This window comes from Dicentrarchus labrax, unplaced genomic scaffold, assembly GCF_905237075.1.
Source record: "Dicentrarchus labrax unplaced genomic scaffold, dlabrax2021, whole genome shotgun sequence".
NCBI lineage: Eukaryota > Metazoa > Chordata > Actinopteri > Moronidae > Dicentrarchus > Dicentrarchus labrax.
In genome coordinates this window covers 16,826,234-16,839,208 of record NW_026136715.1, presented here as the reverse complement: position 1 = coordinate 16,839,208, position 12,975 = coordinate 16,826,234, and positions in this window count along the sequence as shown.

Genomic DNA, 12,975 nt, shown 5'->3' with positions numbered 1-12,975 from the left:
TATTTATTTCAGTGATAAACACTGACAACACCAAAGGCCTTCCGCCTAAAATTAGGAAATTTCTGGCCTGACTAAAGGTATATTTTACTCCAACAAACAAGATAAAATATATACTTTATGGAAGAGAGATCAGTAAATACTAAACTTTATAAATATAAATTATATAATATGTCAAAACCACGACTGAACTCTTCATTTTGATCCCTGTGAAGCGACAGAGGCCCTGTAAGCCAGGGACTCTACATATGAGTCCTGGTTACGGTTGTGGACAGCAGAGTGGCGCAGTGGAAGCTAAACCCATATTTGAAGTCACTTTCAACGTCTCAACAGTACAGTCCATCCAGAGGTAATGATCCTCGTCCTGTGGCCTCCCTCACCAAGTGGGTTCAATTGAGTCTGACTGCAATCAAGAAGCTCCTTGTTAATTTACCATCTTTGAGCCAAACTGACGTAATCAAGAAGCTCCTGTTTTTCTGGACACATTTTGGCACTATGCCACACTTTTTCTGCTGTTCTCCTTTATGTTAAAGCTTTGCTCTGTCTCCACTTCTGTCCCCATCCTCTTTCTGTTTTTTCTTTCACTGCCACAGTAGCATCAGGGGCCATTGTCATGTTATTGAAAACCACACATTGTGCAGCTTCCCATGTTGTTGGGTTGCAGTGGAACTCACTGTATGTCTTTACAACTGCCTGTCATTTTCAGATCTGTCGAGCCCCAGTGGCCTAATGGATAAGGCACTGGCCTCCTAAGCCAGGGATTGTGGATTTGAGTCCCATCTGGGGTGCTTTGCAGTTGAGTGGCGCAGCGGAAGCGTGCTGGGCCCATAACCCAGAGGTCGATGGATTGAAACCATCCTCTGCTATAGGTGTTTCAATGGCCATCAGGGCTGTCTGTTCCTCTCCTCCAGAGAAAAATATAATGTGTAATATATGAGATTACAATAATATTAGACTCTAGCGGCTCTTTGAGGCATAAGGCAATAAAATAACTACTGAATAGGGGATTGAAATTGAAATATTTAGATGCAGTTTGGATTGCAAGTATTTAGGCATAAATCAAAGTAAAAAGTAAAGTAAAGTGAAAAGGGATTTCTTCATCCTGAGGAATTAATGTTTGTACAAAGCATAATCCATCCCTTAGTTTCATTTCAGTCAAAGCAACAAATGTGAACCTTGTGGTGCACCTGGAGAAAAATTTAGGGAATCAACAAAATCATTAAGATGAATCCTCTGGGGATCAATAATGTCTGTATAAAATTGAATGGCAATCATTCAAGAGTTGTTTCAGTTGGGACCAAAGCGGGCGATCGACCGACTAACATTGCAATCCCTACAGCAATGCTGCTAGCAAGCTAAAAGTCAAAGTCCAAAAATGGTACATTTTTGTCTGTGTTTGAGCTTGAGGTTTCCTGGATTATGACAAATAAGTATTTGAAATGCTAATTCACCTAAAATTAATGTTTAAAATCTTATCTTTCTAAAAGTAAAGAGGCAAATAATTACAAAAGTTTACATTGCAACCATCTCTCCTTTCTTGTGAGACTGGAATCACCCTATTTCACTCCCAGCAACACATTATTCATTAATTGTCATTAATGAGACAAAATGATAAGTTAAAACTGAATTTTATATGGTAATATCTTGTCATGCACAGCTGTTCAATGACATTAGTAATTTCTTTCAGTAAAGGCCACAGAGTGATTAGTGAAATAAAAGGTTATTGTGTGTTAATATCACACTGGCTCATGCTCCACAAGCTATTCTCTGTGGTTTGACAGCCGATGAAAAATAATTACTCACTCTAACTGTTCAAATGAACATTAAGTGACAGAAATAGTCATGATCATACATATTTATGAGAACATTACAAAAGTGAAAGATTGACGCAACAACTTCCCATGTCTTTAGTACAGTTTGTGAGCTTTTCACTCATATAAAGTCAAATCAAATGTCGTCCTATCAGGACACAAAGTGCTGCCGGTGGTCTTCCCTCTATAAGACGGCTCCAGTGGGGCAGCCGCAGTGAAAACCAGCACCAGGTGAGGACTGCAGCCAAATACCAGTGTGATACAGCAGAGTAGCATTTTTATACTCAGCCCTCATCTTAGTCTTTTTCTCTCCACTGCAATCTTGCTCATGTCTTCTGACCTCATTAGAGCCAGAGATAGCTGAGTTCTGCAGGCAGAGCAGGGAGGAGGAAGAGGAGTAGGAGGAGGGGATGTTGATGTTGTGAAATCCAGACAGATGCTGCACAGTTAATAATGCAAGCCAGCTGTCGGCATTCAGAAGGGTGAGAAACTGGAAATCAGCCAAGCAGCCTTAAAGCTAGTTGGACTCAGATACAGTGGTTCAACAGCATAAAACACATTTTGACTTCTGCCACAGCCACGCAGTTTACAGTACTGATATTAACTTAGAAACACTGTCAGGACAAACTTTTATTTTTACCTGCAGACCGCAAAACCTGGAAAAAAGCAATCGTTTGACATTTTGGAAAATAATAAATTTGCTTTCTGGCCAAGAGTTACATGAGAAAAAACACCATTGGACAGAGCCCAGCTAGCTGTTTTCCAGTTTCCCATTTTTGTGCTAAGCTAACTCCAGAAAGCCAATGAGTATATTTCCTCCATCTCAATGCAGCAAGGATCAGGAAGCATACATTCTCAAAACCTTTGCAGGTTGACCACATATGCTCTTCCTCAGGAAACATGTCTGTCCACATTACAGTAATTCATAAAAAAAGAACTCCAAACATCATATATCAATAAAATACAAGAAAAGCATTCTGACAGTAATCTCTGTGCTATAACTGGTACCAGTTCAATTATACCTGGAACAAGTGAAAAGTATCACCTGTGTAAATACATCTGCTTTCTTATGGCTTTATTGACCTTTATTCACACAATCAGTTACATCATCTCTTCTCTGTCAAATGCAATGACTGAATGTTGATTCACAGCATGACAATACAATATGTTGTTATATTTGATGAATCATTATAATTATAAAATGTTTTTCAAACTTTTAAATAATTTATTATCATCAAAATAAAATTCCGACTCAATTTCTTCTAATTAGCAGGTGATGTGTATCACCCTCGATATTTTTTCAAAATAACAAAAAATAAGGAGCTTAACCAAAAGCATTTCAAATGTGATTCAAACCTGGGCACAGATTGCAGAATAATAACACTTTAATTGCAGTACTCAGGGACAGAAAAATACATATTGTGTGTTCATTAGGGGAAAGCAGATTAGTCAAATGGACAAATGTTTTAAACTACAGGATTTCTATTTATGACAACACAAGGAAAAGATGGGATGTTTCTTTCTGTGTTTCAGCTGAATAAAATTTTACTCAGAAGTAAAAAAAAAAGAGGTTATAAAGAGGACATCCTTTAAGAATCCTGATTTATTTTACTGTGTTTCAGGAATGTAAAGATGTATTATATTATATTATATTATATTATATTATATTATAAATTGTGAGACGGTTAAATCGCAACACAAATATGTGAAGATTCAAATTGGTTAGATAAAAAAATTGTATATCAATTGTGGTATCATGGCGTAAAGACAGAAAGTTTCTCTTCACAAAATGAAATATGCATTGTTTTGCACAATATATACCGCAGAAATTAAAAAGGATATAATTTGATAAATACATTTTGTAGATTTTTGTCTGAGAGAATCTTTTTCAGTCATAATTTGTCTTCAATTTCATTTTGTTAAAAAAAACATGAGAAATATAAACATAATAACAATATCATAAATTGTATCAAATAGTTCAATTGAGTACATCGTTACATCCCTAGTGTGTTTGGGTAAGAGGAAGAGTTTTATTTGTACTTTTCAGCGAGTACACAGCTCTGTGACAATGACAGCAGAAACAGGATGGAATTGTAATAATGACCCTGCATTAAACCCCAGAAAACGTCCACACACTACAGAGAGCAGAGAGCTGTGATTAATTGAGGCAACAGCAAGAGAAGTCTTTCAAATCCCTTAAAGCTGGCCACAAGGCTGTTCCCAAAGCCCAAGATTATTACAGACTGACACAGGCATGAAACAAATCTGTTTAATTTAAACCAGCGCTCTTCTTCTCAGGATCTCTGGCGTTTTCTCTTCATTGCAGCTGTTTTGGTTGCAAGGATGACCCTGGATAGCCATTATCATGACACAGATGCCAGGCACTGAATCTCATGGTAACAGCGTTGCAGTAGCATTGTGGCTTTATATGAGTTACCAAGTACCTCTGAAGGCCAGAACAACCTCAATTTAATCACTGAATAAAGTATGAAAGAGAGGAACAAAAGGTACAGGCAGTGGCTAAGTCAAGTCACTTTTATTTGTATACATTCAAAGCACATTTCACACAGAATTAAACTCAATGAGAAACAAAACAGTGGTGAAAGAACTCAAATTTGCAATAGCTACCACAGTGTTAAAATATTCTATAACAAACAAAAGTCCTGTGCTGCTGTAATCGATGATGGATCATATGACTACATGTAATGTGTTGCTTATAGTGGCAAAAGTTGTAGCATTTTCTGATTTTTATGGCCCACAACCTCAGTTTTGGTCCACTCCCACTGCTCTCATCAGTGTCGTTTACAGACACAGAAGGCAGCTGTTAAATAAAAAAGCTCTAAAATTCCACTGTACGCTACCTGCCCAACACCAAACAGCAAGTCGGTGAATGTAGTGGACCATTTAGCAGCCAAAGAGCCACATGTTTCCATCAGAAGTTGAAAACGATTGGACTTACATATGTCAGGTTTTCAAAAACACGACTCCAAATGGATGCTTATATTGCTGGATGTGTAAACAGGAAGCTATGTGCTAACATGTACGCCTTAACAATTTAAAAGTTGATAATATGTCCCTTGTGTTTATAGCTTATTTTTACGGCCTCCAACTGGCAGTATTACCGAGTATTATTGAAGTACTATTGGATTATTAACATGTATTACAATCTTGCAGTTGTTCAAGATGGAGCTAATGTCAACTGCTCAATATATATATGCTTAATATAACTCCAGTCAATCAAATATAGTGGAGTCAAAAGTGTAATGTGAAGGGTGTGAAGAGTAAGATACATAAGAACAGTGCATCTTGGGACATATTTAGTTACTTTCCACCACAGGGCACTGGGATAAAAATACATTAGCAACATAGTCCCTTTAGAGTGACAACAACAGGAAAGGAGTGCACAGCCCACACGCTCACTGTTTTGCAGAAGATGGAGGAATTCTATGTACAGTTTTTTAAGATATTACACTATAAAGCACATGGAATCACAAAGGAAAACATAGTATTTCATTCAGCTATATATCACATAACTGGTTGACATCCTGGATTAATTTAAAACACTTTCAATCGTCTCAGATTTAAAGCCTACAATGATTTATAGAGCTCAGTATTCACTGATCTCTCTTCCAATAACAGAAAAAAAAGCCAAGTTTAGAAGTGTGTCTCCAGTTTCTTGATAGTATTGTCAGCTGAGAATAAAATGGAGTAAATAGTAAAACCATTGAAATGAGTTTGACTAAAGATTAAAGGATAAAGGTGTGTTTACTTGTTCTTGTTCTCATACTGCTGTTAATCTCTCTTGAAAAAAATATTTTAAATAAAGAAATAACCAAGTAAAAGGTCCTTTTATTGGAAGTCATTTTTGATAAATTAATTATGGTTGAATTTAAATGAGCTGCTCCAGTTTCAGGGTCCTGGTGTTGTGCATGCTGTCACGCTGTCAGCAGTTACTGAGGCTCTTTACTGTTATTAGTAACACCTTTGTTATTCAGACTATGACTAAAGGTCAAAATGTCTGCTGTGAAAACATATATTTATAACTATATATTTTCTGGTACATTTGGCATCTTAAACTTTAAATATTCCTGAATTTGAAACTGAACTGTGCTCCACTGGAGGAGTGCTTCTCCACCACAGTGAGCTCTTTCCCCTCTGATGCTCGTTCTCAGGCTGTACCTCTGAGTGAGTGTCCGGTCTTGGATAGAAGATGGGCACATGTGAATGAGCACCTGAGGGCGAACCTGCACCTGAATAATAGATGCATCTCCAAAGTAACTGACTCATTCACTCCCTCATCATACACTGCCATCAGCATCAGCAGCCATTATATAACAACTGCAAAGGCCAGGTCCAGCTTAACACGGTGCTGTCTGTCTGTCTGCCTGGATCTGCTGCTGAATTGGCTTTTTGGGCTGACTTCCCACTAGTGCATCGTAGGTTTGAACAAACCACATGCTGGCAGGATAGAGCTACGAATGATTAGATAGGGAAAAGTCTAAAACCCGTTTATAAAATCCTCTTACTCATATTGGAGTCACAGCAGTGCATTCATGTGTCTTATGCAATCAGGGCAGTCAGGTTTTGTTTTGGCTGGCACTGTGAAGGCCAGAGTTCAAAGGACTATGAGAAGAAGCGATGCTCAGGGGGATGACCTCATCCCTGTATCTGATAGTCAACCAGCTAATGAATGGAGGCGTGCTGGGAGAATGGCTAAATTTAGAATCAGCAGAAGAGAGCATCGACGTGTCCGTTAATCGAAGAGGTGTAGACTGCATTACATTAGCAAACACACAGAGTGAGTGGTGGAATATAAAAAGTACACTTTACCTGAGTACTTCCATTTAAAGCTACTTTATACTCCACAACACTTCAGAGGGAAATATTGGACTTTTTACTGCACAACATTTATCTGATGGCTGGAGTTACTCTGAAGATTAAGATTTTACATATGAAGAGGTTATAAAAAAGTATGCATTGTTATATATTAATGCACATAGAGTTACATTTTTCTCTACCTCAACCAGCTCAAACATTACAGTGCACCTTAATGCATTAAGTAAAAATAATAATCCAGTGATATAACACTATTGATGCTGTTCTTTTACTCAAGCAATGCAGAACTTTCACTTGGAGTATTTTTATAGAGTGGTATTTTTACTTAAAGCGCCAGTGTGTAGGATTTAGTGGCAACTAGCATTGAAGTTGCAGATTGCATCTCACTGAAAATGGCTTTTGTCTGTATTTGATAACCCCTATGAAAGAGAACTGGCTGTGAAGTGTGTAGGAGAAACTGCTGTGGCTGCAAAACAATTCAACATGGCAGCTCCACAGAACACAACCCGTGGCATCTGTAGATAAAAACAACTCATTCTAAGGTAACAAAAACTCAATAATTCTTATTTGTATAGAAATAGCCAATGTTCTTGTTGATTCTTTGCCTTTGTTTAAGGCATCAACATTAAATTGAGACTGTTTCATAACCAGTTAAAAACTCCTTGTAGTAAAAGTAAAATATCTCAATACTTCTTCCACCACTGGAGCGCGGCTGGTCGTCTCTGCTGACAGGAAACCTCCTGAGAGTGTGCTCCATTATTCAGGGCCCAGAGCTGAATAAATAAAGGCACACAGTAAACACCCCTGATCTAATGATGCAACAGGACACTTGAATTAAAAAAGCCAAAGGACATTCCGTCCAACTCTTTCTCGCTCTGCCACCCTCCCTTCAATGATCTCCCCTTTCAGCCCCATGTGTCTCTATCCTTCCCTGCTCAATCAAGGCCTAGCAAACGCCGCCCTCTATTCCTATTTGTGATCCAGCCGTTTGCTGGTATGGTTTGAAGGACATTTCATTAGCATTTCATGTGAACGGGCAGCATATAGGCTCCTTAATCTCAGCCTCTCAATTACACTCCCTTCCTGTATCATATAGCACTCCACTCACCCCATTATAACGCAATGTTTCCGTATTTAGCTCGCTGAGGTTTTGAAAAAAAAATGATGGACCATTAAGTACAATTTAATTCACGCACATTGGGGAAAAGCACCTTCCTCCATTCTGCAGCTGCATATTCACAATTCAAACCGTATTTACTGTGCTACATTTTGCTCTGATACATTCTCTTCTGCTTCTTGTTTTTTAAAATGAAGAAAAATGTGTGCCTCAACATGGCAACACCATCTCCCGGTATAAAAAGATATTCAGGACTGCACCCTGTTTTCCTCTTAGCCTCATTATGGCACTCCACTCCAAAACGCAGATGCAATTTTCTGTCTCCCCTGGAGCACAATCATTGCCGTTTGACTGGAGAGCTGTAGAGAAGACCTCTTCATCCAGGCTTGATGTGCCACTAGCGGCCACAGACACAGGCACTGAGAACTAAAAAGTGAGGAAAAAAATTCCAAGTGCTCAGCAAACATGCCCTGCAGGTCAGCGTTTTAACCTGTCCACTCTGGCATGATGGGCTCTTAGCAAACATAATGAGAGGGACTCCGGGATGTGCACGGTCTCGTCGTTTGCGAGGGATGGTAAGTCCTCTCTGCCAAGTAATGGGCTCTGTGTTGACTGCTGCTGCCTCGCCTGCTGCACCTCTCTGACACACTCCCAAAATGGCTCCAGAGCAAGGGAGTTACGAGAGACATTGAGTCAAAAACTGAACATGAGGAGAAGACACAGCAGAGCATGGAGTGCTGAATACAGGATGTATAGGATAAAACTGTAATTTCTAACCAACAGCACATTCATCCTTATCACAAGCCATATTTGAATTCTTGTTTCTGACACAGGAAGCCAAACATTTTAAGGCAGTGAGTCACTGACTATTTAGAGTCTTTTCCTGCCTTCACCAGGGGGACCTCATCTTATTGGCCAAGTGCAAGGGCACAGCTCTTATTGCAAAGGCAGAGGATTATCGTTGTTTTCCCACATAGTTAATTAGTTGAGAATCATCTGTTTCCTCTGGGAACCGCCAGCATGCATCAACTCCTTTATCTTTGCCCTGAGGAACGGATTAACAGGTATTAGTGATACAGACTGGGAAATGCCTTGTCTTCCAGTATCTCTCTTTCTCATTCTCTCTCTATTCAGCATATCAACAAAACAAAATGATATCCTTTGTTGTGTCTGTCTTTATGGTACAGTTGATTGCAGATTTAACATTTCCCAGAGACAGCTTTAAATAGATCAGTAATGGGTCCTTGGCTTGACAGTTTCACCTGACAGAGGTAATTATGCCCAGTTATTACAGCAAAGCTTGTAACTGCATTAGTGACAGCTTTAATTAGTGAGTGAAAACAATGTGTGCCCTGCCTCCTGATTACATCCATTGTTAATGCTCACAGCGCCTCAGTGTAGGCTGACATCTGCAGCCCTTTCTCCATGAGTAGTGGTCTCCGCCGTCGACAGCGCACATGGCTAAAGCACAGCCTGTTGCTAAGCAATGGGAGAATAAGATGTGCCAAGATTACAAACAGCTTTGCTTTTATTGAAGCATGTGCCATCCATGTGGACATTTTCTCTGAGATATGATTGTTGAGTGACCTTGTTTCATCCCTGCACTTCTGATCAAACACAAAACTAACCAAAAGTGTTGCCATGGAAACCAAGAGCAGTCCAGACGTAGGCTAAACAGAGATAACGGTTAGTTTTTTTCTACTCTTATTTCTGGAGACCATTCCTGCAATATGCATGTCTCTGATTTTTTTTGAGCCAGAGGGAAGTGAGACTGCAAGAGGGCAACACTTGACCCCTGATGAGCTAAACACCTCATTTAGCTACAGTTACCTGCGTCAGATGCACTTCAATTTGACTGATTTATTTACCACTAATACATTATTAACAAAGACTTTGAAGCGAAACGGCTGTCCCACTGTTTACCTGCATAATCAACACCAGATTTAAAACAATTACACTTCAGCCCATTAACACCTTTAAGTAAGAAAATGAACCATAAATTCATCTGGGTGCTTATAAACCATTCAGTATTTTACATTGCAATTACATTAAAGCAGCAATATTCAATATCTTTATAATAACAATCATCAAGTGACAATGTGAAAACAATGTGAAATCGTAAAAAAGGGCTCGCTCGTAGTGATGAACCTAGATGAAAGCTCTCCTTGGCTTTATGTTAAAGACCCACTGAATGCACTGCATTTGCTATTTGTTCTGCAAGGCATTGTGGAATGGAATTCTATGGCAACCAGGACTGACAAGCGATGCGAAAAGTAAAAGAGGTGGGGCAGGAAGTTTAGTCTTTACTTGCTGTTGATAAATGTCCCTTGCATTCAAGATTACATATACAAAGAAAAACAAAGTGCTGTTTGGCATAAAGTTGCATACATTGTTGGGAAATTCATACGTTGCTTTTTTACACAATGTTTGCAAACAAGCAGGTCACCTGCTACCTTGCTACCATGATGAGCGATGAGCGAGAAGTGATGGAGGTGGAGAATTTGTTCGGTATTCATCGTTATGGAGATTTATACTAAGTTTAAGGTCATTGTTTAACTGTCCAGCCAGTAACGCTACAGTTTTGGTCCACTCTCACTGCTCTTATTGCGTTATTTTCCGCTACCCACAGACACTGTTAGCAACTATCTGGTGAACACAGAGGAGCATTTAGCAGCTAAAGAGTCAGATATTTCCCTCAGGAGTCGGTAGAGACCAAAAACAGAACTAAAAGAGACTGAATATTAGACTTACATTTGCCAGTTGGTCAAAACACGACTCCAAATGAAAGATCATGTTGATCTGTAACTTCTGGATGTGTAAATAAGGAACTGGTTGATAACAAGTTTGCCATAACCACTTAAAAGGGGATCATACCTGAACATTTCCGCTGCCTCGAGTGGCCAAAAAATCAGTTACTTTAAGGTTTAAAGACACATTCAGAAATGCTTTGAGAGTAAGAGTAATCAGCTGCAGATCTAATGTGTGCAGCCAGCATGAAGTCTAGCTGCATCCAATTGTGTATGTTGTGTAAACCAGTCAGCTCAGAGACAAGAGTGTGTGTTTACCATGTCAGCAGAGAAGGCAGGTGGAGAACAGAAAGAGCCTGCTGTATGTAAACATCATTTACATCGGTGTGATCAGGCTTTAAACCTGAAGAGATCACACTGATAATCCTCCCAGGCGCCGAATGAGGTTAATAGCTTTCAGAACACTGGGTCTGTTGTAACTCCATATGTTATCATTTGTGGAACATGATCGGGTCATCTCAGGCGAAGAAATGGCTTACTGGTTGCTAAAGTGGTGGTTACAAGAGCCATAGTCACTTAACAACGTTGCCACTTAATGATTAATAAGTGGTGGAGTCAGGGATTTCTGCCTGCCTTGACTGGCAGTTTTGCAGAGATAGAATGTGAGTTTCTCTCACATTTTTAAATATTTTAATATATGCTGATGAATTATAGAATAGGAAAATAAATTTGGTAACTAATGTTTGTCCGTCCGGAGTTAACGGGCAGGCTGAATTATATTTTTTGCAGAGCTCGAGACATCGATCTGTACCAGAAACCCCATCTGAGCAGGTACACAGAGACAAACAAGAGAAGGCAAGGCCACCTCAGATTTGCCACGGAGCCAAAACAGTCAACGAAAGGCCGCAAGCAGTTGCCAGGCAACACTATCCCTATCACAGCAGGAAGTGGAGTCGAACAGCACATTAATCACTTTCAGCTCCATCTCACAAGAGTCACAGTGCTACAATGCTCTGGTCAGACAGAGGTTTCACAGTGTGTTCAGTCATACCTGTATTTCCTGGTACTGTACTTGAGGCCTAGTGAGAAAGAGATGTCTCCAGCAGGTATATTTACATAATTTATGGAATACATTTCTGAGAATTAATATCATATTAGTCCATTTTTGTCCCACTTTATTTCTCAAGTCTGGGTCCAACATATGAGGAAGTTTACTGTTTAAACACTGGTGGTTTTCAGAGGTAAACAAACCTGTTTTAAATGATTTATCTTGTGCTGGGAGAATATATTTGGCATCAAATTTCCTTGAAGCAAATCATGAGGGATGTCTGCCTGCAGTTCAGCCTGCTTCAAATCTGTTTTTTTTTCACCTGCCAAAGAACATCTTTTCAAGGCAATTCCAGCTCCAACAGAGTTTCTGCAATTATATCCTCTCTGCCATGCCTGTCTGTCTCACACAGGTGGGTGACAAGACAAAAGAAGAAGCATGAACCAAGTGGCAATCGAAACACAATATGGCTCATCGATAATGACACCGTCTGACCAATATTGAAATAATTCCACAGTGCTGATCACCAGGTCTCCTGTTGAGAGGGTCGCACCCATTCATATATAATGTTATAATTAGGTAATAATTCATATAACATTTAAATTATCCTGTGTCTCCTGTTGCTATAATCTTCTTTTATTAAATGATTTCTGGTGGCATTCTGAGTAGGAGGCTACGCTGGTGTAGCAGCTTATTGGCAATACACAGGCTCTCACAGCTTTGCCAAAGCCAGACTCGCTGCAGCAGATCTGTGAATTGAGGAAAACCCGAAAAAATCTCAAAAAGCAGCATGTGGGTGGATTCACTTGAGTAAAAAATGACAAGGTTTTCCCCACTCAGTCGGCGCTCATAAACAGACTTCATCAAATACACAAACAGAGTCTGCACAATGAGCAAGAATGGCATGAGCTATGTGAGGAAATAATTGTTGGAAAGCTGGACTGGTTGGTGGCCGCCTGCCTACCTGAAGCACTCATCCACAAAATAATGTACTTGTAAATATTACCTGGGCTAATCAAAAACTAAGAAATTATATGATTTAAGGAGTAGTTTATGTCTCTTGAGTTTTAAAAGGCTGTATGTAGTTTAAACTGAGATGCCAGTGAGATCTGAGTCCATATTTTCTCAAATTGGCTGCCTTTTGTGCATTTTTCAGTTACAAGTCCTGAATACAGAAGACCGTAACTGAAGCTGAATCACCTACAAATACTATCATCTATCAACAAATACCACATGTATTTACTCATTCTCAGCACAGGTATCATTAATCAACCAAAGTCCGGTTTATGAACGGGAACGCATGTGGTGGCAAAATAAACATAGTGGCAGTCGTCAGAACATGTAGTGACTGTTAACATATTCATCTGTCAGATGGTACTGTGAAGATGAAAATGTGTCACAGCTTAGTATGGCCACATT